Source organism: Thermobia domestica, chromosome 6 (genome assembly GCF_964235325.1).
Source record: "Thermobia domestica chromosome 6, izTheDome1.hap1.1, whole genome shotgun sequence".
Taxonomy (NCBI): Eukaryota; Metazoa; Arthropoda; class Insecta; order Zygentoma; family Lepismatidae; genus Thermobia; species Thermobia domestica.
In genome coordinates, this window is record NC_137459.1 from 186,828,282 (window position 1) to 186,842,685 (window position 14,404).

The window sequence follows — 14,404 nt, forward strand, 5'->3', positions numbered from 1 at the left end:
ATTTGGTCGATAGTTGATCGATTTCGTCTAAATCCGCACTGATAATCTCCAATAATTTCGTCTGCGTGTGGGGTCAATCTTGCTAATAGAATATTCGAAAGGATTTTATAGGATGTTGACAGAAGAGAAATGCCTCGATAATTATTACAGTCAGTTTTGTCGCTGTTCTTCTAAATTGGAACAATGATTGATTCTTTCCACTCTTGTGGCAATTTTTCCTTGTTCCAGATAAGGAGAATGAGTTTGTGTATCTTTTCCACAATTTTTCGCCTCCAGGTAAAATAACTCAGCCGGAATTTCGTCTACACCCGAAATTCCTTCTTGTGTTTAATTTGTGTTTCTTTAATTTCTTTATAGCGGTTTCTACTTCTATTGGGTTGGGTTCTGGAATACACGGTTCTGCGTTGTGTATCTCCTTTTCTCCACGCACATTAGTTTTTGGTTGCGTATTCAGCAAATCGTCAAATAAATCTTTGCATCTTTTTAAGATGCTATCCGTATCAGTGAGGAGCGTCCCTTCAGCTTTCTTTAATATATAAGTACGAGGTTGATAGCCTTTCTTAAATTCGTTGATCCCCTTATACATGTCCCGAATGTTTTTATTTTTACTATTTGGTCTAGGAATTAATTCGTGCGGTTGGTACGCACACATTGAAGCTGTAGTACAAACACAAAATACATAAATACCTTAAGAAAAATGTTGTCCATCGCTAGCCACCACTTTCGCCCATCTGTCAGGCAATGTACGGATTCCGTGGCGAAAGAAGTCCTCATCCTTGGAAGCGATCCAGTCAGAGACCCATGTTTCGATATCTTCTAAAGAAGTAAACCGCTGTCCAATCAAATCGTTGTTCATGCAATCGAACAAGTAGTAGTCCGAAGGAGCAACGTCTGGTGAATACGGCGGGTGGGGTAAAACTTCCCATCCGACATTTTCTAAATAGGTTTTGACCGGTTTTGCGACATGTGGGCGAGCGTTATCATGTTGAACAATAAGTTTATAATGTCTGTTCTCCCATTGTGGTCGTGTTCTGGCCAGAGCTTGCTTCAAACGCATTAATTGTCGTCGATAACGTTCTCCATTCATAGTTTCACCCGGTTGCAGCAGCTCATAGTACACCACACCTTTCATATCCCACCATATGCACAGAATAACCTTTGCACAGTGAATATCTCGTTTTGGTTGTGATGGACCTGGTTCACCTGGTTTCACTCAGGCCTTTTTTCGTTTAGGGTTCTCGTAATGGATCCACTTCTCATCACCCGTAATAATTCGATGCAGAAACCCCTTTCTGCTCTGTCGTTGAAGCAGCAATTCGCAAATGGTTTTTCGTCTTTCAACGTCTCTGTCTTTCAATTCATGTGGAACCCAATGTGACGTCTTTTGAATCATTCCCATGGCTTTCAAGCGTTTGGAGACTGTTGTTTGATCAACGCCTAATGCTGCTGCAAGTTGTTCCTGCGTTTGACACGAATCCTGCTCGAGCAATGCTGTCAATTCTTCGTCTTGAAATTTTTTTGGCTGTCCAGCTCGCTCTTGGTCTGCCAAGCCGAAATCACCACTTCTAAACCGTGCAAACCACTTCTGACACGTTCGCTCAGCTAGAGCATGGTCACCATACACTTCCACCAAAATACGATGACTTTCAGTCGCACTTTTCTGCATGTTAAAGTAATGCAGCAGAACACCCCGCAAAAACACTTTATCAGGCACAAATTGCGCCATGTTCAATTAACTACAAACTGGTGTTGTTGACGCTTTAATCCACTGCCCTATACTACGAACGATACGCGATGACAGGGGTTTGCAACACATGTGTGGATACACGGAACTGTGGGACGCTCCGTTCGTTGCGCCATCTCTTGTCCACCCGCACGAATTAATTCCTAGACCAAATATTATCTTCAGGTTCCTTAATTTTAGCTTTCAAAAAATCACGTTTCATTGTTCTAAAAGTTTTGGAAGTTTCCCGCCTGATGTCTGCGAAATTTTGTGTAGTTATTTCATTCGGATTTTGTAGCCAACGTAATTTTGCCTGTTTTCTCTTCTCTGCTAGTTTAATGCATCCCTGGTCGAACCCTGGTTTGTTCCTACGTATTTCCTTGTGTCCCAATTTTTCTTTTGCTGAAATTTTAATGCTATCTCTAATTTCAATCCAAGTATCCCCAACACTATTGCATTCCGAAACTATTGCATTTCTAAAACTGAGAATCTATTCGAAACTTCAATCTGGTATTCCTCTCTTACCTGGCTCTCTTCTAATTTCTTTATATTAAATCTCTCCGTTTTCGGACGTTGAATATTACCTTTATTCAATGATAATCTCTCTCGCATTATCGGGGGCCGCGGTGGCTCAGTGGTAGAGCGTTCGCCTCTGGTGCTTGGGGTCCCGGGTTCGATCCCAACCCCCGCCAAGTGAACTTTGTGGTGGACAAACACCGTGTGCGTGGGTTTTCTCGGGGTTCTTCCGTTTCCTCCCACTTTCTTCATTCCACCATTTCATTCATTATTCATCATCACCGTCTCCTTTAGCCTAACCGGCATAATCGTGGGACGTAAAACTCAAAGATTTCATTTCATTTTCTCTCGCATTATCGCTGCTACCAGGTAGTGATCAGTGTCACAATCAGCCCCTCTAAACGACCAAACATCAATTATGCTAGAAATTCCTTCTTCTATCTACTAAAACGTGATCAATTTGATTATGTATTTTTCCGTCTGGTGAGGTCCAAGTGTATTTATGAACGTCGCGATGTGGAAATTTTGTACTCTTCACGATTAGGTTTTTGGATGTTGCAAAGTTCACGAGTTTAACACCGTTGTGATTACTTTCCTTATGCAGACTTTCGTTCCCTATAATCGGTTTGAAAATATCCTCTCATCCTATGTTCGCATTGAAATCCCCTAATAGAATTTTCATATGGTATCGCGGGAGTTGGTCAAATATCCGTTCCACTTCTTCGTAAAAACTGTCTTTCATATCGTCATCCTTATCTTCTATTGGGGCATGTACATTTAAAATAATAATATCACACCACCGACCCTTAAGAATAATAAAAGGAAGTCTGTCAATAACAAATTCAGCCCGCTTAATTGCTGGTAATATTCGTTTATGAACGAAAAATCCTGTTCCTAACTGGTGATTTTTGTTTCCTTACCCATAGAAGAACGTAAAATTTCCGGAATTCACAGATCAATTTCCTTCCTACCTAACTTCCTGAACTCCTACTAGGTCCATCCTGTATTTCTCTAACTCATTCGTTACGGATTTTAACGCGCCTGCCCTGTAAAGACTTCTAATATTCCATGTTCCAAATCTCATGTCCATTTTCTTTTGCTGAGGTCGTGCCAAGTTATCAGTCCTTGTCCGAGGCTTTTGTGAATGTTTCTGAACAAATGCCTTTTTTTTACAGGATGAGGTTGTTAGCCTTATCCAAACCTTCAAGCTGGAGGACCACTCCTAGTCGTTTGTCCGCGACTGCTTATTCAGTATATTCGCAGCTAACCTCTATATCTAGAAGCCTTCTCCTCGATCCGCAGCCTGAGGACGCGCCATCCCGTGGTGACAGGAACCCACGTACACGGTCACAAACAGGCTGGAATTACAATTTCTAGAAACTAGTTTTGTGTGGCCAATATATATATATATATATATATATATATATATATATATATATATAGTAGGGGTATATTTTAAAAAATAATAAAAATGATCAAGCAACCAAAATTTTTTTATTGGATCACTTCGTATGAATTGACTCTGACACAGTCTTGCAAGATGTCATAGCTTTCCTGTTCAGTTATGGTTTGATGAGTATGGATGAACTCCAACGTCTCTCCTGGCCCGCCAATCTTCCCCCTTGAACTTTATTGAATTTCTGTGATCAATTTTAGAGCAGTGAGTCCGGTTCAGATTTCCTTCTCCGTCATCACTGACGCAACTAATTGCTGATTTTGCATTTTGATAAAGGTGTTTTCATTATTACTAATAGAGCGTATGGAACACAGTGTAAAATTATCAACTAACCTGAATAATATTCCTTCCTGTTTTTTTTTTTTTTTTTTTCCTTTTCTTTCTTTCTTCCAATCTTTCGAATGCACTGTTCGGACATTCTTCTTCAAGGTCACATAGCTTAAGTCGTTATTTTTGTAGTCTTCACATTGCTCTTGTATTTCAACAGGGACATAACGAAAAACATACTACACAGTATATTTATCTATACTTGTAGTTTATCTACCTCTTGCAATAGATATGTTAACTTAAACACATAATTAACATTTATTTATTTAACTAGTGTGCACTAAACTGAAGCCTATATTTTTGTTTTAGGAATCATTGTTTTTCTTAAAAGTGACAATCACTTCCATTGAACCGACGACTGCTTTAGTGTTTCCAGCTGGATGATCATATGTGATTCCAGTTTCTATAATTTGATTATTGTTTATATCTAGATTAAAACAGTAATAAAGCATTTTCTAATCGTTACGTTTGTTTGTATTAACATAATCTGTGATATCTCAGTCCCTCTCCGAATTAACTTTCTTAGTATTCAACAGTGGATTCTTAGTCCTTAAGTAATACGCTTCGAACACGTCATCTGACGTAAAATTTCCAGTTTTCGTATTGAGTGTTTAGAAGTTTGCAAGTGTTTTGAAACCCTGAAATCGCCTCTTTATCCTCAGGAGACTCCCCGATGTGTTCTTTTGATCTCATACTAATGTCCTGTTTTCATCATCCCTATGCAGGTGACGTCACAAGTACAATAGACCAGATAAATGCCTGTTAACTTTTTTCTTTTTTTCAAAGAAATAACTTTTGTATAGACCTAATTTCCAAATTTCCGAGGGGTTTTAAACTGACTTTCAAGCTTTTTCTTTCTTTTCCCGTAATTTGTGTGAAAAATTCGGAAAATCCAGAAAGGAAACACTCTTGGGGGAGGGGCACATTTTCATGTCTCAATTTGTGCCCATTTATATAGGTATTGAACTTATTAAGGACATATTGTTTCCATGTCTATAATCGTGGTACTGTAACCCTTTATTACAAAAGCCAATGTAGTAATTCTGTTTAGTTCCTCCTGTAGGGTTACTAATCTGTGCACTCTAATATACGTATTAACCCATGTACATCTTAATATAATAATCGTAATCAAAGCATAATACAAAAGGACCGGAATCCACTGTTAAATACTGCAAAAGGTAATTTGGAGAGAAATTGGGATTTTATTATCACCAATTATATTAATAAAAACAAAGGTAACAATTAGAAAAAGGTTTAGTACTGTTTTCCATCTAGATACAAACAATGTTCGAATTATAGACATTGAGTTTACATATGATTATCAAATTGGAAACAATGTTGACCTGGCCACGAGTCCCTTAAAATTGTCAGTTTGGCAGTAACTCACTCGATGGGGAAGGACTCGGAATAGTGAAGTCTTGAAAACACACTTTGTTGTTTGCTATTTGACATATTTTATTATTTTGTTACTTAATGTTCGCTTCAGAGCAAACTAGAACCGTGGCAAATGCAGACAATTTTGTTTCTGTTAAAGAAAACACATACACTTTTGCGCGCGCGTGCAAACACAAGCACATACACACACAAAAAATGATGGTTTTAGGAGTTACTTAGCTTAGACTATCCGAACAGTGTATCTAAAATATCGGAAGGAAAACACATTACAATTCTAAGAAATATTATTTAGGTTTATAATTAATAGTTTAATGCCTAAATTATTAAATTAATATAAATGTAAATCCCTAATTGGATATTCCAATTTTTGTTACACTCGATATGCATAATGTTCCTTTGTTAAACTATTAAAGCGTCTGTTGCTAAACATATTCATCTCAGTTCAATGCGTTCGAGTATATGCTGTTAAGTAAGGTAGTTGTTTAAGAGGCCTCGTCTCACTTTCTTAAACGAAATGCAATACAATTGATTATTTATAGCTGAGCCTCGTAGTTGATGCTTTTCCAATAGTGCTAATGAACATGAAATTGCTGTAGCAATATGCATAATTCAAAATTCATAGTCAAAATGTAATCGTAATTCAAAAGCCGCAAACACTTAAGAGGCCTCATCCCGGCGAAATTAAAATACCGCTAAGTTTACAGTAATTATGTAATATCTTCCAATAGATGAAAGATAATATTGTCTAGGGCGCTCTTGTTCCACATTTCGATTATTTTGTGTGAGGTACTGTTATCACAAGTGACCTAGTGGCTTTCCGTTTTCAACTGTTTAGAAACGCGAAAATAAATGCCGATTTTTAAAATGGCTCGAAATCGAAAGCAGATAAGTGAGTCGTGATAATGGTATCTCATGTAAAATGATATTGTCTAGGGCGCTCTTCCACATTTCGATTATCTTTTATCTATTGGAAGATATCACATAATTACTGTAAAATTAGCGGTTTTTTAATTTCGCTGGGATGAGGCCTCTTAAATGTTTGCGGCTTTTGAATTACGACTACATTTTGACTATGAATTTTGAATTATGCATATTGCTACAGCAATTTCATGTTCATTAGCACTATTGGAAAAGCATCAACTACGAGGCTCAGCTATAAATAATCAATTGTATTGCGTTTCGTTTAAGAAAGCAGTTTTTGTGAGGAGGATTTTGTAAAGTTTATGAAAATGTAGTTAACAATATTGCAAGTTCTATAAACTTTGATTTTACAAAATTAGTCTAAATATTTAGTTTAGGTTACTTGGTGGAAGAAGGGCCTATTCCACTCCTCCACAGAAATTGATTTTCATGTGTTATATAAAACCTGATACTATCTTTTGTCTGTTGTTTGAACTTCTTTCCTGTGGAATATACTAAACCTCGTCTAATTTGCTATTTAAAATTTCTAGAATTCCATGTATTACCGATGGTTTAGAGCGATTAAGTATTTGCTATCTAGCTGTAATTGGTGTTGACTACGTTAAATTATTGACTTTTAATTTTATAGCACAACAGCAATAGTGTTTCTTCTATAATACTTGTTAGGGATCTTGGACCTATTATAGATATCCCTTCTGGCTATATGGTTAGCGTACGTGCCTTAGGATTTGAAGACCCGGTTTCGATTTCCGGTGGGAGTTCACGAGCTCAAGCCCCATGTTAAGCTTTAGGTCCACGTCCCATGTAGCCTTGCTGCTGAAAAGAATGCTAAACTTCAGTTCTGCCAATCGAAACTATTATAATAGATTTTGTCTTATTTGGATTTATTTTCAAGCTATTTTGTCAGCAGTATCATAGAATGATATTTTAGTCGTTATTTAATATTTCAATAGATGCATACAATTTCTTCGGCGAGGCTGCGTGATAATCCTGTAAATCATCACCTCTGTGCATTACTGTCATGTTAATGTCTTTTACTTTGTATTGATTCGCATATACTCGTGCTGGGAGTCCTTTGTTCTGACCATTTCATTACATAACTATGTACTTCAATGTGACACCCAACATGATGCTTCATAGGTACCATTTTACTCGTTAATGTTTCTTCTCTTCCCACTTCCTTCTCTATGTGATGAAGTGGCAACGAAAGAGCTTGTAGTGTACCTTTCTTAATGTCATGTGATAATGTGTTCTAAGTACACACAACATCCGATTATTCGTGCTAACCACCGAACAAAACTGCATAAATGAACGAAAATCATGAATAATCTGAAACGTATATTGATTTGCGTCAATAATAGTTTAGTATAAAGAAGTCACAAACATGTAAAGTGTCTATACTACGGCTGTGTTTCGATTGTTGCTGTTTGTGGCACGCGTGCTACTAGTTGTATGAGGTCGGTTCACATGTATTCGAAATTTCTTGGCATTTGAATCTATCGAAAACCTTCATTGAAGTAATGTAATAATAATCCAATGCCGGGGTTCGGTTCCCGGCGGGAGGTCATGTGATTCAAATCCCACGTTAAGCTGTAGGTTCACGTCTCATATAGCCTCACTGCTAAAAGGGACGCTGAAATCAAATCAACAACAACAATAATACTCTAATGCCTTGCACGAATAATCGAATGTTTGCTGTAATTTGTTTCCTATACCCGCTTCGGAATTTCCTTATTTCAACCACGTGCTCAGCAAAACCTTCTTTGTCCGTCCTTGGTGTTTCCGTCTTTTTACTCGTTTTCACCGACACGTTTTCACATTCTGTTCCCACTTATTAAACATATTTATTTTGGGTTTGCTGTTTTTGTTTTGTTTGTTTTTTTTTTTATTTATTATTTGCATTACACCCTTGCACTCTCGCATTTTTCCACTTTTTTCTCATTTCTCTCAATTTTATGTCATATTTGTCTTAATTTTCATTCGCCTCTGAATTTTTATTTACTTGTTTATTCAATTATAATTTTTATTTATTTGTTCAATTATTTCTTCAGTACCTATAATCTACCTTTGCACTATACTTTTTATGTACTGACAATACCCAGTGTTTGTTTCATTTTCGTTTTAATTTTCTTTTGCTTTAGTTTTTCCTCTTTCGCCTTTGGGTTTCCTCACTTGCTCGATAAATATATATCTGTGCCACAACCTTTGCTGGCTATTGGAATATTCTTTGTAGGCTTGCTGGTAGCTATTTTTCTTTTTCTTGTGTTTTGGAGGCATTCTGTGAATGATATTGTCCAAAACTCTCCGGAGTTGATTCCATTGTCTTGTTTTCCAGATGTCTTTTCGTACGTACTGGATGAACCAGTATGTTCCCTTTGTTAAGAGAAGGTCGTAAAATAAATAAATAAAATTAGCTTTGAGATCTGTGATTATTTTGATTTTGAATTAGTCCAGGTAACTGACACATAGGTCATACAGCTGAGAAAGACATATGATCAGATGATTCTAATATTCTTTCTTCTTTTTTTCTCATTCCTCTTTGTTCACTATACTCCGTCGAGGAGTTTGTTCGTGGCGTGAAGTCTAAGAGTGTATATGTAGTCCCTTTAGTGTGTTTGTGTTTAACATTATCTTGTAATTGACTTATATTTTGATTTATGGTTGTCTTCCATTTCTATAACAGTTCACTGAGGACATCATGTATTTTCAGTTATGATTTTTTTTAACGCAGTGTACAATTGTATTGTTAGGACCCTAATGTTACTTTTTTTATCCCTCCCAAAGAACTTGTTCACACACAGTTATAGAATAATGAGCTGTTTACACATTCTATAGTAGTTAATCGTTGCGTTATCTGCGTTAATTTTATGTCTAGGTCATAATACAGGAGTTTACTCGGTTATCAAAGCTCTACTGTCTACATCTGCCTGTAACTTGTATTTTATACAATTATGATTTTTACCTTTTATCATCATTCTATACGTAAGTAAATGTGTTTTGTCTTTCAGTTCGTGAATAGGCTAAGATGTAATTGTTTCTAACGTACTGTTTTTATTTTTATAGTGACTACCTCGAGACGTCTCAAGAGATGCGTTCTTCTGCCTGTTTCACTTTTTACGACAACCATAATTTATATACTGTATATAGGTGTTGGTGTACCCAAGTTTGAGAAAGAATTCCTAGGCCTCGGAAGACTACACGATGAAGTGAGTATTTATAGAAAATGAGAAGATATAAGTGTGTGTGTGAATCGGTAACCTTGAAAACTTCTAATCTAGAGTCCGCTTATATTGTTGGAGTGCAAAGTCGTGTACAGCCATATTACTTGCAAATCGAAAACTGCTTAAACTGCCTGTAATACATTATTGTATCTCTTGTACTTTTTGGTCATTTTCATTATTTCAAATTTAATTATCAGTAGCTCTATATGTAATACAAGTATAAAATTACTGAACTTGTTGTCGGGAGCTACGAATGTATTGAACTTTGAAACCGCTAATGGTAATATTACTTACTGTATGTGGTAAGAACACCAGGTGCCAAGTGGTCCTACTGATACAGTGCGTCCACTTTTGATAGTAAATACTCTACTCTATCGATCGAGGTATTATTATTATTATTATTATTATTATTATTATTATATTTACTTGATAGGCGACTGATCTAGATTGCACATGCCCGTACCATTATAATCATTAACTTCTTTAACTTGGAACATCTACCGACCAATAACTGAATTTTGACCACCTACGTAATAGTATATAGGTAGGTCTTCTTTTCGCGTTATGTACAGCAGTGATGTAATTGTATGTCAATAATTATCTGCCGGTATGATTAACCAAGTTACATATAATAGGTCGTCCAATGCCGAGCTTGAGGTGTCTCGAGAAACAGAATGTGCCGTTCCGTGGCATCCCATAGGTTGAGATCCAGAGGAATTCGGGAGCCGTGGAAGATGCTGGATGTCCACATTGTAACGTACCACTCCTGTAGGCTAGGCGTATTACCGTCTTGTAAGATACTATCGCCACTGGGTAAAAAGTGCAAACAGTGGGATTTACGCAGCCTGCCAGGAGATTGTGACACCAAACATCAGCATACGCTTGTTTACAAACACCAGGAATCTAGTTTTTCCCATCGTAACTTTCTCCATAATACACCCACCATCAACGGCTTCACTGTTGATGCTACTCGCTTGTCTGTTGCGCCAGCCATGTCTTTGACGTTGCTGAACTCGAGTGAGGGACTAGCGACGGTGTCTGCTAATATTGTTTTACGGAGTATGTTTAAATTTTCCACAGTTGTATTGGATAGTCAGGTGCTTCGTTGTACTGCGCCTGTAAGTCCATACATTTCGTTAAATGTGACGCTCAGCCTTGCAGCGTCCTCTTCAGTCTTGCCGACAGTTCGTCTTTCGTTCCTATTGACGCCAGTCTTCATACCTTTCACTGCGGTTGTTCTCAAACATTCCGAGGTCTGATTTTTATGAATCACTTAATAGGCATTTATTGGCGTTTATTCATCACGACTGTACTCTCACTATTGACTGATTACTTAGACCCATAGATATGCACTAACGAATGATGACCCTGCGTCATCACGAAACTCAAGTGGCAACATGATTCAATCCATTATTCGGAACAGTGGTCAAAATTCAGTGATCACGCAATGTGTTGTCTTTCGCATCGTTCTTACGATGATACCCTATTGACTTGTTTCGGTTAGCTTGAAACCAATAGGTACTTCATTAAAGATGGTGTGTAATAGTCGGTAGAAATATCTTTCAACAGCAAAATAGCTTACATCTCGTGGACATTCTGTTAACCACTGCGTCCCACTACAGCACCACGCTAAGTTATACATGGTAAAGAAAAAAACTTTTATTTATTTATTTATTTATGACTTCTTTTACGTGGCGAAGTTAAGGCTCTGCAGCCTTCTCCGAGCACTTAACCACGTGCATACATTAGATATATTTAAAAAAAAAAAAAAAAAAAAACTCCAATATATAGAAAATATTAACAATTACAAAAGAAGAGTATTGAACCACATAAAAAAAAAAATGCTACTTAAGTAAAAAAAATGGAACAAAAACAAAAAATGAAAAATAATATACAATAGAGGAAACAAAAAATAACATGGAGAAACCTAAAATTGCATATTGCATATAGCGGTACTAGAAGTATGAACATATAAGATGTACAAATTAACATAGGTTACCTATTGGTTGTGTGTTCATATGTGGGTTATTAATAATCTGGTAAAACGAAGATGCCTCATGTGCTACCAGTATCCTTATCTTTACTTAAGAGAAGGGAATTTACAGATTTTTTAAATTTGGCAACTGTGGAAACGTTGTGTATTAATTGAGGTAAACTGTTCCAGAGGCGCGTAGTACTTACTGTGAAGGATTTTGAGTATGAATCAGAATTGTGACTGGGTATGGAGAGCAAGAAATTATCTTGTGATCTTGTGCTTCTAGTATGAAAGTCTGATAAATATAAAAATCTACGGGCTAGATACGATGGTTCTGACGTAGTATTTTGTACAATAGGGTAAGATTATGTAAATTTCTTCTTCCAACTAACGTCAGCCATGACAGTTTTTTATAAAAAGATGTGAGATGTTCCCTGTAAGTTATATTGAAAATAAATCTAATGCAGGCATTTTGTACTCTTTGCAAGCGCTTTGATTGATTTTCTGTTAGATCAGAATATACTGAGCCGCAATAGTCAAGATGTGGGAACACCAGTACCTTGACAAGTTTGATCTTCAAAGATATTGGTAAAAAATTTCTTAGTCGATTTAATGTATGTAGGGCACCAAATGCTCTCTTACAAACTCCATTTATTTGATCTGACCAGGAGAGATTTTGATTTATTATGACTCCCAAATTTTTGACAGTTGTAGAGAATGGAATAACAACCCAAGGTTGGGAGAGAATTCTTTTTTGAATGATGCTGCGTATGTACTCAATGAATGAAAGGAAGGGAGTGAGTGGATGTTGTGGAGGGCTTTCCTTTCATTCTTATGTAGAGGAAAGGTGTGTGTCTGGAAAATGTTAGATCTTGCCTGGAAAACCAGGAAAGTCAGGGAAAATGGATTTAGAAAATCAGTGGACACCCTGTAGTGGTAATCAATCCCTAATAGAATGCTAAACATTTTCGTACCGATATTAATAGATGGCCACTATACAATTGGCCAGTGGCCAGTTGGACAGTGGCCACCGGTTACTACTTGGTTCAAAAATATTTACCATCCTCTTAGGTACTGGTCAACATCAATATCATCTCTACAACTTATAGTTCCCGAGCTATGGCTCCTTAAACATTTAGAAATTGACCATTTTTTGGCCAATATCACGGGAACGGTAACTCATAGGGAGATGATTTTGGTGTTAGTCAATACCTAAGAGAATATTAAACATTTTGGTACCAATATTAATTGGTGGCCACTGGCCAAACTAGCGGCCAATTAAATAGTGGCCACCGGTTACTATTTGATACCAAAATATTTACCATCCTTTTAGATATTGATCAACACCAAAATGGTCTCTCTATGACTTACGGTTCCCAAGGTATGGCTCCTTGAATCTCTGGAAGTCGGCCATTTTTTGGCCAATATCTTGGAAACGGTAAAAGTGACGCCTAAAATTTAATCACTGTCTGTGATAGTTTGTGATTCTCTATCGAATGCAGGGTTGTTCAAAATTGAACAAATCGCAAAAAAAAACAGACGGACGGACAGACAGACAGACAGACAGACACACAGACAGACATAGAGAATTCAGTAACGAACTTTTTAAGTTCGTTGAAAATTAATACAATTGCTCTAATGCATTACAAACGATTGGAAATCTGAACATTACGTAACTTGTGTCTTTGTTTTCAACTTCAGTTCATTTACATACTGTCTTCATTCTTTTAGCTGTGTGCGCGCATATATATTGCGGAACTGACTGCTGTCAAGCGAGCTTCCAGGCATATGTTCTCTCGTGGTTAAGCGTTTAGCATTCTCGTGGTGTGAGAAACTCAGATATCATACCCAATAGGAGCTCATATGCTCCAGATCCCACTTTAAAGGAGCAGTTCGAGGTAAAAACAAGTTTGGTGCAATATAAAGGGTAACAAAAAATAAGAGACTCGTATTTTTTTTAAAAATCTTGATAGGCCGTTTCGTTCGGCTTCTATAGGCATTTGTTTTTGATGAATCACAAATGCTGACGTGGGCTACACGAGGAACTCAATGTGAGTCAGCAACCACTCCCTTGTATGCAGCTGATAAACCTTTAATAATGCAGTGGATTTAATAGATTGTGTTTTGGGTTCGTTAGCAGTCTCGCTTTGTGTTGAATTCTTGAGGGACGCTTTTGTTAGTTTTTCCTACAGTATTAGTATTTAAAAAACTAGAGAGAGAGCAGTAATTACATAGTGTTGTGCGAAGCAGTGTTTGTTCCAGATATGTTTTTGGTGGTGACACTGTCTCCCTGAGCTCTGAGAGTGTCCCCAGGAAGATATCTATAATACGTCTATAATAGTATTCGGAGGGGCACATTATTTTCACACAGTACTATTATATTATAAGTGTGTCTTCCCTGGAGCATTTTTTCTGAAAGAAACCTGGTGCAAAGTAGAAAACACGTGTTAGAACAGCGCGTGCTAACTCTGTGAATTGAGGTAGAAATGCCTAACACGCCATTTTCAATTGTAATTCTTGTACGATTAAAGCTGAGAACATAAAGGTTTTTACGTTTCCAAGTCGTAAGAAATCACCAAATCGATATAAATTATGGATCAATAAAATCGATAGGAAAAATTTTGTGTCAGATAAAAACACTCGTGTTTTTTCCAAACATTTTAGAGTCCGACTTCGAGCAGTCATATTTACTGAAAAAAAAAAAAAGATAATGCCAGGAGAATTATTTACACGCAAACCGAGAAAGAATGCTATTCCAAGTATATTATTGACAGGTTTAGAATCCGAGCCATTGAATAAGCGCCTACCTATATCCAGTTACCAACGTAAAAAATATCGTACAAGACGCAATTGATGCTTGTAGTCGAGAC

General features: G+C 37.0%; 1 long non-coding RNA gene across 3 annotated transcripts in view; it reads left to right on the forward strand.

The window, feature by feature from the left end:
* Positions 1-14,404, forward strand: part of LOC145688364 (uncharacterized) — an 84,949-nt gene that overhangs the window by 21,467 nt on the left and 49,078 nt on the right. For all 3 annotated transcript variants that reach the window (XR_014131885.1, XR_014131886.1, XR_014131884.1), the window contains exon 2: positions 9,402-9,544. This is a non-coding gene — a long non-coding RNA (uncharacterized LOC145688364). The remainder of the gene's footprint in view (positions 1-9,401; positions 9,545-14,404) is intronic.